The sequence below is a fragment of the Phascolarctos cinereus genome, unplaced genomic scaffold (assembly GCF_003287225.1).
Source record: "Phascolarctos cinereus isolate Bilbo 61053 unplaced genomic scaffold, phaCin_HiC Scaffold_5;HRSCAF=322, whole genome shotgun sequence".
Lineage (NCBI taxonomy): Eukaryota > Metazoa > Chordata > Mammalia > Diprotodontia > Phascolarctidae > Phascolarctos > Phascolarctos cinereus.
The window spans coordinates 229,126,358-229,140,514 of NW_027555958.1; positions in this window are offsets into that span (position 1 = coordinate 229,126,358).

The following is a 14,157-nucleotide window of genomic DNA, read 5'->3' on the forward strand; positions in this document are numbered from 1 at the left end:
TGCTTTAATACTTGGTAAATGCTCAGGCCACCTAATTGATAGGAAGCTTCCTTGGCTGGCCTGGTAGGTCATTCTTATGGGGCTCCCTATTTACTTAAGGGCATAAAAAGATCCACCCATGCAGAGTCTGGTAAGGCAACTAGGTGATGCAATGGATAGAATTCCAGGCCTGGAGTCAGGAAGACTCATCTTCCTGAGTTCAAATCTGACCTCAGATACTTACTAGCTGTGTGACCCTGGGCAAGTCACTTCACCCTGTTTGCCTCAGTTTCCTCTTCTGTAAAATGAGCTGGAGAAGGAAATGGCAAATCGTTCCAATATTTTTGCCAAGAAAATCCCAAGTGGGGTCACAAAGACTCAGACAGGACTGAAAAACAACCCAACTCATGCAGAGTTTGGTACCTTTTCTAATTATCACACCCTATCCTAGACAAATTTCCATATAGATATTAGCTCACTTCCCACCCCTACCCCTAGTCTACCAGAGCTGAGTGCTGTATCCTTGTTGAACATGCCATGGCCAAGTATATCTCCTTTTGTTAGCTATTGAATGACTTGCTAACGTCCAATTTCATCCCAATGGTATATCTAAACAGAGCCGATTTCAGCTCCCTATAGAAAATTGCTCCCATTGTTAACCTGTGCTGGAAAATGAGAGAATCACATAGGAAACCCTGAGGAAAGCCCCAGTAGCAAGGTCCTTAGTGACAGCCTATAGGACAGTGATGTGGGGACTGAGACATACAACAGAGACATGGAGTAAAAGCTGGAAACTGCTGGGACCAAAGATGATGATTCTTCATACTTTTTCTCTCTCTTCCTATGCTTCTTTTTCCTGGAAAAGGTATGTCTTTTCTCTGAATCATTGCTCCTTAAGTTATGTTTTCTGTTCTGCTTTTATTTTAAAAGGTTTTAAAAAATATATAAATGTGGTCAGTCATTGCATTACTGACTTCTGTGTTTCATTCAAATACGGCTAAGGATGTGTGTGTGTGTGTGTGTGTGTGTGTGTGTGTGTGTGTGTGTGTGTGTGTGTTTACCAAAGCAATTTTCCTAGATAGGGGCTCAGAGTTCTAAATGAAAGAATCAGTTTCACGATTCCCAAAGGCAAAGAGAGAAAATTTAGACCCGGAGATTTCTAGGCAATGAGTCAGAAGTTTGGTTGGGAGAAGTTGAGACAAGCTGGGACTGGCATGAGAAATGGTACCTTGGCAATTTTTACTTTCCATTGGCTTCTCCTGGTTAACTTGAAAGGAAAGCCATTCCTCCAGAGGGGCAGAGCTGAAGCAGTGATTAGAGAGAAAGTCACACCCAAGGGGAGGAACTAGAAAGAAATAGCACCACCCACAAGGATAGGACCCAGAAAGGAAGTGTGGCAAGCCCTGTTCACCAATCCAGCACTGCAGCACAACTATCATAAAACTCTTGGACAGCAATTTTTTTTTCTTTGTTCAGACCTGTGATTTTAGCAATAGGTGGAACTCCTGGTGTGGAAACTACCACCAACAATTTTTATCAGCAATTTATCTGCAATTTATAATCTGAGGGTATTACCTGAAGGCAATGAGAGGTTAAGTAACTTGCTCAGTGTCACTAGCCAATAAGTGTCAGGAAAGATTTGGTTCTAAGTTCCTGGTTCTAAAACAGAGCCCTGCAATAATAATAATTAATAATAATAATAATAATAATAATAATAAAAAATCATAGCTGACATTTACATAGTACTATAAAGCCAAGTGCTATACGTACATTTTCTCTTTGGCTCTTCACAGCAGCTCTGTGAGGTAGGTGCTAGAGGAATTATTATTCTTATCTGACAGAAGAGGAAACTTCGAGAGAAACTTCAGAGAGATTAAATGGCTTGCTCTTATAGGAAAGGCCTGAAGCAGGTCAAAACCTGAATAGTTTAGGTTTGGTATTGGAAATGGAGATTAAGCATTTGTAGATCTTCTGACTCTAACCCCATTAGATTGTAAGCTCTTTGAGGACAGGGACTATCTTTTGCCTCTTTTTATATCCCCAGTGCTTAGCACAGTGCCTGGCACATAATAGGCACTTAATAAATGTTTATTAAATTGAATCTAGTTGAATGTGACAGTTAACAAAAAGGAGATTTACTTTGCCATGGCAGGGGAAGGATATTTAACAAAGATATTCACTAACATAATTGTACTGACTCAACTGACTACAATTTCCCTGCCTCTGCATTGCCTGTGGTGATCCACCAATCAAACATCAGGGAAGAACTAGAATTCCTCCTGGTGTTTTGTACTCAGGTGCTCAGAAAATGACATCAACAGCCTAAACCTTAGTCCTCTGAACCATTTAAAGTCTCTAGAAGATGTTTTCAATACCTTTTAAGGACCTTGGTTTTTACAAACCATTTTTAGCTCAGGAGCTATACAAAAATAGGGATAGGGCTGGATTTGGCCTATGGATCATACAGTTCACCAATCTCTGGTGTAGACTCCCCCGGAGGGTAAGCATGCTTCAAACCTTGCTGAACAAGCAAACCGGACTTCCAATTGGACTGGCGCTGTGTAAGTAACTCATTGGCTTTGCTCTCCAACTTGGATGCTACACAGGAATCATGTGAATGGACTTTCTTCTTCCTTCTTCAAGGAACAATCTACATCAGAAAACCTGTCCAGTGCCCAGACTCTCAAACTGAGGACTCTTGAACTGGTGGTTACCCAACAGGTAACTTTCAACGCTGCCCAGGAAACTTCCCTTCTCTGATAGAAGGCAAATTTCCAGGATCAGATGGCCTAGGGAATTAAAAACTCTCCTTATTCTATATACAGGAGGTTGGGGTTCAGGAATAGTGTCACTGAGTTCCCCTCTCAGGAACCCACAGCAGAAAAGACCTCTCAGGTCTTTCAGGGTAGAAGATTCCAATCCTAATTCTGGAACTCATTCATTATACAACCTTGAGCAAATTACTTCACTTGTCTTGGCCTCCAAAGCTCCACTTGCAAAAAGAGGATTATGATACCTGCAGTGCCCACAGCCACAGGGTCCTTGTGGGGAAAGTGCTGGGCAAGCAGTGCTATAGAAATATGAGACAATATGGCCTGATGGAGAAGGAAATTATATAGAATAATCAGGGAACAAAACTGGATTTATTAGAGTCCTGCCTCTGTCAGATACTATCTGTGTAACCCTGGGCACTTTAAGCTCTTAGGGCTCTCTAGGAAATTCTCTAAGACTCTCTAGGTGGAAGAGGTGTCAACCTGCATTGGTAGAGGGAGTTTCCTGATCTGGGAGTTTCCTAATCTAGTGAGATCCCAGGTTCAGTCCCTATCCCTAAGCCTATAATTCTCTAGCTCAAGCCAAGAAGGGCTGAATGGAATCTTGGGTGTTCAGGCCCTAGTTCTTCAGTTCTCTAGTTGCTGATGCAATGTGGAGACAGTGTGTTGGCGGCCACATCTGCTGCTGTGGATCTGAACAAAGGTTCTTTCTGATGCAATGCTAAGCAGGGGACGTCTAGAGACACGCTGGCCTTAATTTGTCACATAGCTACAGCTGTTTGGACAAAATTGGCTTTCTTTCCTCCAAGGTGGCAGGGTGGGGGTGGAAATCACAGACAGAAATTGGCTGTCTTTCAGATTGATTCAATAAATATTTATTATACACCTACTGTGTGCCCAGAGGCAGCTTAGCACAATAGACAGAACGCCTTGGAGTCAGAAAGACCTAGGTTCAATCCTGCCTCTTAAACATACTATCTGTGTGACCTAGGTAAGTCTCAGAGTACCAGACAACTCTCTAAGACTCGGGGCAGCTAGGTGGCACAGTGGATAGAGCACCGGCCCTGGATTCAGGAGGACCTGAGTTCAAATCCGGCCTCAGACACATAACACTTACTAGCTGTGTGACCCTGGGCAAGTCACTTAACCCCATTGCCTAGCCAAAAAAACCCCCAAAAAACAAAAACAAAAAAACCCAACTCTCTAAGACTCTTACGTACAAAGGAACTTCATGTGTACATTAATAGAGGGCTGTTCCACATTGGGAGTTTCCAAATTATAATTACAGATTTTTTTTAAAAGGGTGTTTTTTTTTTAAAAAATGTGCCGGGCATTGGGCATTTAGAAGAAGAGGCCACGTGCTAGGCACTAGGGATTTAGAAGGAGCAGAATGGACTAGGAGAAAGAACAGTAGACTGGGAGACAGGAGAGTGGACCCAGCGATGCCACTAACTCTCTGTGTGCCCCTGAGTGACTCATTTCCTCTCTCTGAGACTTTATTCCCTGAGCTATAAAATGAGTGAATTGGATAAGATGATCTCTAAGGTTCCTTCTATCTCTGACATTCTTAGGTTCTAATAATAATAATGGCATGAAATAATAAAGAGCAAAATGGGCAGAACCAAGAGGAACATTGTATATAGTAACAGCAAGATCATTTTAAGAGTGACTTTAAGCAACTAATTCATTTTGACCATTATAAATACACACATTAAAAATAAAGTACATATGAAGAAAGATGTCATCTGCATCCAGAGAAAGAACTGATAAATAGAAGTAGGTATAGAATAATTTTATATATATGTACCTATGTGTGTCTAATGGGAACCATCTCTGGGATGGGGGTGGAATGAAGGAAAAAAAGGAAAAAAAGAAATTTATTATACATGTAAATAGAATAGCAAGTTGTGCCTAATAGATTTTCAGTTTCATGTGCAAAATAACAATAACAATAATAATAATGACTAGCATTTACATAGTGCTTTAAGGCAAAGCACTTTATAAATATATCATTTGATCCTCACAACAACTCTGTGAGGTAACTGTTATTATTATCCCCATTTTAGAGATGAGGAAACTTAGGCAAACAGAGGTTAAATGCCTTGCTGAAGGTCACACAGCTAGTAAGTGTCTCCGGCTAGCTTTCAACTCAGGCTTTCCTGACTCCAGGCCTGGCACTCTGTTCACTGCACCATCTTGCTGTCTAGAGACTAGAAGATCGAGTCCCTGACTTCAAGGAGCTTATGGTCTCATTGAAGAAACAAGATTTATGTGGACAAGAAGACAATGAAGACAGAATTTCGTCACACATTAAGAGTCAAAAATTGTTCTAGGAAGCAGATACAAGGGGAAATCAGGAAGGAGAAAGATCTGTGTGAATTGGAGTTAATGGGAAAGACTCTATGAAACAAGGAAAATTTAAGTGGGCTTTGTAGGCTAGGTAGGCTTTAGATCTGGAATAGATTTTCTAGTTTGAGAAAACAGCTCGGGCCAAGACACAGAGGTTGTAACCAGCATGCAGTGGTCTGCTGGTAAATGTTTAACAACCTGCTCTTGTTAAACAAAGAGAAGTTTATGCATGACATATTTTTGTTTAATCTGCATGATTAATATTTTCTCCATTGCTTTCTTAAGTCTAGACAATCAACAAAATAATCAGCCAAACCATGATTTGTAGTATTTGCTGATTTCTTTTTTTGTTGAGGCAATCAGGGTTAAGTGACTTCCCCAGGGTCACACAGCTAGTAAGTATCATGTATCTGAGACTGGATTTGAACTCATGTCCTCCTGACTCCAAAGCCAGAACTCTATCCACTGTGCCACCTAGCTACCCCAGTATTTGCTGATTTTTGAGATACAAATGCTCTCACTGAATATTTTAACAACTGGCTCTCATAAGCTGGTTCAAGCTAGCTCCAGCACATATCTACCTTCGTGACATATGTGGAGAAAGCAGAATCACACAATGTCAGGGCTGGAGGGGACCTTAGAGGCCCTCAAGTACAATTGAATCATTTTACCAAGACAGACATTAAGCCTCAGAGAGCAGAGGTGCTTTTCCAAGATAATGCAGCTAATGAATATGAAGTATGCCTGATGAGTTAAGGGCATACACTATTGGCTTTAAATATTGAACAAATAAGATAAGGACTAGGACAGTTAGGTTGTATAGTGGTTAGAGCACTGGGCCTAGAGTCAGGAGGACCTGAGTTTAAATCCGGCTTCAGACACTTACTAGCTATGCGACCGTGGGCTTAACCTGTTTGCCTCAGTTTCTTCACCTGTAAAATGAGCTGGAGAAGGAAATGGCAAACCATTCTAGTATCTTTGCCAAGAAAACCCTAAGTGGGGTCATGAAGAGTCAGACATGACTGACACAACTCAACAAGAAGACAAGGATGGGCTTCATAGATGCCCGGACAATGAATGAAAGAATGCATACATTACAGGAGCATGGGATTACATTCGAAGTAAGACCTCTGTCAATAAAGGCTAGCCAGGAAGTCAGGGGAATCACCCTCCTGGGAGGCTGGTTTACCTAGAGCTCAACGTGAAGGCAAAATGCCAAAATGAATGTCCTACGTCCTCGGATATTTGGTGGGCTGTCCTGTGAAAGAGGAATTTGCCTTGTGCTACTTCCAGTAGAATATAAGCCCCTGAGGGCAGGGCCTGGAAGTCTTCAAGCCAGGCCTGCATCAGCACCTGTTGGATACGTTCCAGAGAACTTATGGCCACTAAGGTCTCTTTCAACTCTTAATTTTCTGCTTCCCTTTTATCTTTGAATGCCCACTGCCTAGAGCCATTTTTGGTTTATGCCAGACCAGTTTTTAATAGATGCTTATTGAATTCGTTAGCCACAGTGAGGCAAGACCAGGGACAATGGTGAGAGTGGCAGAGAGGTAGATTTAATGTAAGGCAAAATTTCCTGACCATCACAGCTATCCAAGTATCCTGGCTTAAGTATCCTCAAGGAATGATGAGTTCCCATCCCTGGAGGTCTTCAAGCCATCAATTATTCAACAAGCATTTATTAAACACTTATTAAATGCTAGGCACTAGTGGAACAAACACAAAAGTAAGAAAGAACCTAGAATATAGTATTCATACAACTCACGTTTGTTGAATAGACATGTTCCAATCAAGACTGGCCTGATTGCTGTTCCCCTCCCTCCCATATGATGATTCATAGGATCATAAATTTTGAGCTGGAAGGGACCTCAGAGGCCATTCTATACAACCCCTTCATTTTATAGATGAGGAAATTCAGGCCCCACAAGGTTAAATGACTTGTCCAGGACCACACAGTAAGTGTCTAAAGCATAATTTGCACCCAGGTCTTCCTGATTCCAAGTCCAATGCCCTATCCTCCATGACATGTTGCATCTATGGTAAAGAGGAAAGAATGATTATGACTCTGGAGTCAGAGGGCCTGCATTACAATCCTTCTTCTGAAATTTATCTGTGTGGACATTTAAGCTCCCTGGGCCTCAGTTTCCTGATCAGGAAAATAAGAGAGTTAGATTAGGTGACCTCTGAAATCCTTTCCAGATGTAGATGTATAATGTTATGAAATCCCATCTTCCATTAGCATGGCTTTGCACAGTGTAGGCTGAACCCCATGTCTGAAATGTTGTCCCTCCTTATCTCTCCCTCTTGGATTCCTAGCTCCCTTTAAGGCTCAGTTTACCTGTCATCCCCCAGGTCATTAGTACTTTTCCTCTTGCCCAAATTCTTTGTATTTTCTTCTCTTTTACAGGCTATTTCCCTCTCCAAATAAAGCTTTTTTCTTGAGGGCAAATGACTCTTGTTTTTCACTTTGTGTCATCAGCACCTAGCAGGCAATTACTAAATGCTTGTTTCATAGAAATTCATATATCTAGCCTGGTTCTCTCTCAGAACCAGGCAGACTACACCTGTCCTTGAGAATTATAGCGGTAGCCTGAGGAGCCCGGGGTGTCTCTTCTCTCCACCATTGGCTCAAGCGTCCACCAGCTGTGTCCCCCCCCCCCCCACCGCCTCCATTGTTAAGTACCAGTGACTAGCACCCTGGTTCCATTTAACCACTAAATGTCAATTACCTTTTGTTGTTCAGTTGTTTCAGTTTGTGTCTGATTCTTTGTGACCCCGTTTGGGATTTTCTTGGCAAAGATACTGGACTGGTTTGCCATTTCCTTCTCCAGCTTATTTTACAGATGAGGAAACTGAGGCAAACAGGATGAAGTTGCACTCCCAAGGTCACACAGCTAGTAAGTTTCTGAGACTAGATTTGAAATTAGGGAGATGAGTCTTTCTGACTCTAAGCCCAACACTCTACCCACTGTACCACCTAGCTGCCCTTCAATTAGCTTTTACAAATGGAAATTCACTTCAAAGACATCAAAAAGAAATATATAAAATATTTCTTCCCAGTACCCCTGGAACATACTCACAGCCCAGTTCCAACATAACACTGATTCTACCAAATTCACGTCCAGATGTGGCCTGACTGCCAGATGAGTCCCTGCTTCAAGCTTCTGCTGGCCCGAGACCAGGAGGTCACGCCTTACTCTTTGGGGGATTGTAGCCAGCTGTGCTGGCTACAAAACCCAGACTCTGGAAAGATGGGATAGCAAAGTGTCCTCCTGACCATTTGAAATGCCCAAGATCAAAGATTCTAATCCCTTCACCTAAAACAATAAAGAAAAATACAGAGGCCAAGGACTAAGGCCCATTTCACAGGATCACATGGCCTCATAGAGAAGAACGCCCCAAGGTCTCTCTCTTTATAACATTGTCTCTCATAATCTCATGAGCAAAAGTCCTTTGACATCCTCTCAAAAGTACAGCTAAAAGAAAAATGACTTAGCCTTTTAGATATATCCCCAGCTCTGACTACAAAGCCAGCCCCCCCCCAAAAAAAGCTCCCCCTAACTACATGGGTGTTAGCTAGGTAACACAGTGGACAGAACTCTGGGTCTGGAGACAGGAAGACGAGTTCAAATTCAGCTGTATGACTCTGGACAAATCTTTGTCTCAGTTTCTTCATCTGTAAAATGAGCTGGAGAAGGAAATTGTGAACCACTCCAGTATCTTTGCCAAGAAAGCTCCATATGGGGTCATGAAGAGTTGGACAGGACTGAAATGACTGAAGAAAAGCAACTACATGGTTAGCAGACCAGACCAGTTACAGAATGTCTACAAATGTTCCACCATCTTTCTAAGGCATTCCCATTCCACATCGTTGTGAGTCTTCCAGAAAGCAAATTCCTCAGCTTCTCCATGTGGGAAAATGCCATTAAAGGCACTCTGTGCCTGCCCTAGTCCCCGTTATATATATAAATAAGTATCAGATATGGCCAATGTATGGATTTATTTTTGCCCAACTATGCTTATGTGTTACAAGTTCTTTGTTAATTAAATTGAGTAGGGAAGATTTGGGAGAGAGGTGGGGACGAGAGAGACAGAAACAGAGAAAGACAGAGAGACACAAACAGACAGACAGGTGGAGCTCACTGTAGCCATTTTTTAAAACGAACTGAAGAAAATAGGAGAAGGTCCATAAGGAGACACAGACAAGCAGAATAGTTTTGAAACTAACATACTGAATTTATTCTATCATTCTGAAAAGAAATGCAAGATGTACTTAACAGGGATTTGTGTGTTCATATGCAATTCTTTTTTATATCCATTGTATATGGAAATTCTCATATTTGTCCATGTCAAATTCAGAATAACAAAAAAATTCAAATGTCTCTAAATATGAATTATTAAGGAATCCCAGGGAAAGCAGGGGTAGCAAGAGGTCTGAGTGGAGTTCATTCAGAGGGAGACTGAAAGAAGGCAGATGCTGAACAGAAGAGTCAGGGGCAATCCAGCTAAACTCAGCAGCCTTGACTGATGTTGACGCGTGGTCCTAGGGTGGGGAAAAGGCTAAATTCCCATGAAAGGACGTGGATTATCCTCGAAGAGCCTCTGCCAATCAAAGAGCTTAGCAACAAGGGTCTGTTTAGAATGGCTGTGAGATGACCAGGTGTGGCCGGTATAGAATGGGGGCTGGGGGAGAGGAGTGGAAAGTTAGGGAGAGGAGGAGGAGGAGCTGAGGTTGAGTCTTGACTGTGATATGTATTAGCTGTGTGACTATGTGTATATTCCTTTCTTTCCCTGAGTCTCAGTTTCCTCATCTGCAAAATGGGAATAGCAATATGACATCTCCTTTATAAGGTGCTGTGAGATCAAATGAAAAAAACAAATTTAAAGTGCTTTATGAACCACAAAGCCATAGCCATATAAGCTCTTATTGTGAGATTAGGGTAAGCCATCCAACACTGGATGTCTTTCAGCAGAGACTAGATGCCTACTCATCTGTAAAATGGGGATAATAATAGCACCTACCTCACAAGATAATAATATACTATCTTCCTTATAAGGTTTGTGAGGATCAAATGAAATGCTATAAGCCAGGTGATTTGTAAACTTTCAAGCACTGTATAAATGTTGGCTATTTTTATTATTGTAAGAATATGGTAGACAGTAGTGTCAAGCTTAAATAGAAACAGGGACCACTAAGTAATACATAAGGATTTCTGTCATGGCATGTTGACTTAGAAAACCTCATGGAAGCATTATCCATGTTCTGTTGTATTTTATTTATTTTCACAAATATTTTCCAATGGTTCTAGTGAAGTCTTATTTTTGACATTCCATTGTGGAGGGAAAGTTCAGTTACAGGTTGGCCCCTCTGAGATCCCTCTCAGCCCTGAGATTCTATAGTTCTGTCAAAAGAAAAGTCAAGAAATTACTTGGGGAAAAGAAACATTTAAACTTGCTTAAAAATAAACCACAGTCATCTATAAGACAAATGCTATTCCCTAGTAGATAAATGGTAAAAGGATATAAATGATCAGTTGTCAAAAGACACACAAACTATTAACAACCCTATGGAAAAATACTCCACATCACTGATAATAAGAGAAATGCAAATTGAGATAACCCTGAAGTTTCACTTCATACCCAGAAAATTGGCAAAGATGACAGAATATGGGAAAAGTCAATGTTGGAAAGGTTGTAAAAAGGTAGGCACGCTAATGTATTGTTGGTGAAGCTGTAAATTAATTAATTAATTAATACAACTGTTTTAGAAAGCAATTTGGAATTATGCAAATAAAGCATCTGAAGGGTCCAAACTCTTTGACCTGGAGATTCCACTGCTGGGCATGTGCCACTAAGACTTCACTGATAAAAAAGCAAGGCCAAATATGTTCCAAAATATTTATAGCAATGTGGTTTGTGGAAACAAAGTAGATGCTAGTCAATCGGGAAATGGGCTAAACAAACTGTGATACGTGGATATAACAGATATGTTGAATGTATTGTATCGCAATAAATGAAAAATATGGAAAAAAACAAAGAAACATGGAAAGACTTCTACGAATTGATACAAAGTGAAGTAAGCGGAGCCAAGAAAATAATATACCCGATGACTACAATGGAAGTAGAAAAAACAACCACAGAACAATTGAAAGTGAATGTTGCAGGGGGCGGAGCCAAGATGGCAGAGTGAAAGCAGTGACTTGCTTGAGCTCTCCTCCAAACCCCTCCAAATACTCATAAAAAATGGCTCTAAACAAATTCTAAAGCGGCAGAACCCGCAAAAAGACAGAGCAAAACAAATTTCCAGCCCAAGACAACCTGGATGATTGATCAGAAAGGTGTATCGTGCCGGGGTGGGAGCGCAGCGCAGTGCGGCGTGGGTGCGCAGGCTGCAGCGAACCAGGAGCAGGCCTCAGAGGACTGAATCTCGGGCAGCTGTGGAGGTTTCCAGACTCCTCAATCCACTAATGCCAAAGACAACTTAGAAGGTCAGTGGGAAAAGTCTGTTTCTCTCAGTGCTGAGAGAGGAAGTCAGGGTCTCAGCTCCATTCCCCAAGAGAGTGGCCCTGGAGGGGGCAGCCTCTTCCCGAGCTTCTGGCCCACAGACTGAGGGGGAATCCAGTGGCTGATCAGAGAGGGATTGCAGGAATCTCTTTGCCAGTGCTGAGGCAGGAATCTCTTGCTTTGTCCGCGTGTGGATCTGTGTTCCTACAAGTATCTCTGAAAACAGCTGTACAACCCCCCCGAAGCTTGGGATAGTACACTCTCCCATTGGAAGCAGGCTCTTACCTTAACAAACAGTTTAAAACTGAAGTAATTGGCCGGGATCATGAGCAAGCAGTGCAAAAAGAGTCAGACTATGTTATCTTACTTTGGTGAAAAAGATCAAAATATGCAACCAGAAGAAGACAACAAAGTCAGAGCTCCTATATCCAAAGCCTCCAAGAAAAATATGAATCAGTCCCAGGCCTTGGAAGAGCTCAGAAGGGATGTTGAGAAGCAAGTAAGGGAAGCAGAGTAAAAACTGAGAGTGATGCAAGAAAATCACGAAAAACTAGTCAACAGCTTGCTGAAGGAGACCCAAAAAAATACTGAAGAAAATAACACCTTAAAAAATAGCCTAACCCAAATGGCAAAAGAGGTCCAAAGAGCCAATGAGGAGAAAAATGCCCTAAAAAGAACAATTGGCCAAATGGAAAAGGAAGTCCAAAAGATTACTGAAGGAAATACTTCCTTAAAAATTAGAATAGAGCAATTGGAAGATAGTGACTTTATGAGAAATCAAGCCACTGTAAAACAAATCCAAAAGAATGAAAAATTAGAAAACAATGTGAAATATCTCATTGGAAAAACAACTGACCTGGAAAATAGATCCAGGAGAGAGAATTTAAAAATTATTCGACTATCTGAAAGCCATGATCAAAAAAAGAGCCTAGACATCATCTTTCAAGAAATTATCAAGGAAAACTGCCCTGATAAAGTAGAACCAGAGGGCAAAATAGAAATTGAAAGAATCCACAGATCTCCTCCTGAAAGAGATCCCCAAAGGAAAACTCCTAGGAATATTGTAGCCAAATTCCAGAGTTCCCAGGTCAAGGAGAAAATATTACAAGCTGCCAGAAGGAAACAATTCAAACTGTGGAAACACAATCAGGATAACACAAGATTTAGCAGCTTCTACATTAAAGGACCGCAGGGCATGGAATATAATATTCGGAGGGCAAAGGAGATAGGATTACAACCAAGAATCACCTACCCAGCAAAACTGAGTATAATCCTTCAGGGGAAAAAATGGTCATTCAGTGAAATAGAGGACTTTCAAGCATTCTTGATGAAAAGACCAGAGCTGAATAGAAAATTTGACTTTCAAATACAGGACTCAAGTGGAACATGAAGAGGTAAACAGGAAAGAGAAATCATAAGAGACTTATTAAGATTGAACTGTTTACATTCCTGCATGGAAAGATGATATTTATAACTCATGAGACCTTTGTCAGTATTAGGGTAGTTGGAGGAAAAAAATTATATGTATGTATATATAGATAGATAGAGGGCACAGGGTGAGTTGAAGATTAAGGGGTCATATCTGGAGAATAAAATTAAGGGATGAGAGAGGATTATACTCAGAGAAGAAGAAAGGGAGAGGTAGAATGGGTAAATTATCTCACAAAAAAAACAGAAAAGTCTCTTACAGTGGAGGGGAAATGGGGGAAGGTGAGAGGGAATGAGTGAATCTTATTCTCATAGGATTTGGCTTAAGGAGGGAATAACATACACATTCAATTGGGTATGGAAATCTGTCTTACCCTACAGGAAAATAGGGGGAGAAGGGGACAAGAGCAGGGGGATGATAGAGAGGAGGGCAGATTGGGAAAGGGGTAATCAGAAGTAAATACTTCTGAGGAGGGACAGGGTCAAAAGAAAGAATAGAATAAATGGGTGGGCAGGATAGGATTAAGGGAAATAAAGTTAGTTTTTCACAACATGTCTACTATGGAAGTGTTTTGCATAACTGCACATGTACAACCTATATTGAGTTGCTTGCATTTTCAATGAGGATGGGTGGGGAGGGAGGAAGAGAGAAAATTTGAAACCTAAAGTTTTAAAAACATATGTTTAAAAAAATGTTTTCACATGCTACTGGGAAATAAGAAATACAGGAAATGGGGTACAGAAGTCTATCGTGCCCTATAGGAAAATAGAAGGGGAAGGAGATAAGAGAAGGGGGGAGAGATAGAAGAGAGGACAGACTAGGGGAAGGGATATTCAGAATGCATGCCATCTTGGGGTGGGGGGTGGGGTGAGATGGGGTGAAAATTTGGAACTCAAAAACTTGTGGAGGTGAATGTTGAAAACTAAAACTAAATAAATTTATGTAAAAAAGTAAATGCTACAAAATTACAAAGAATAAGCATAATCTCAATGAAAAGATATAAGAATAAATAAAAGATGCCGCTCGAATTTTCTTTAGTGTATAAAAAGTATTTGGGGAGCTTCACAACCTGGTATGAACACAAAATTTAGCAAATTCAAATAACAACAGAAATGCAAACACTCT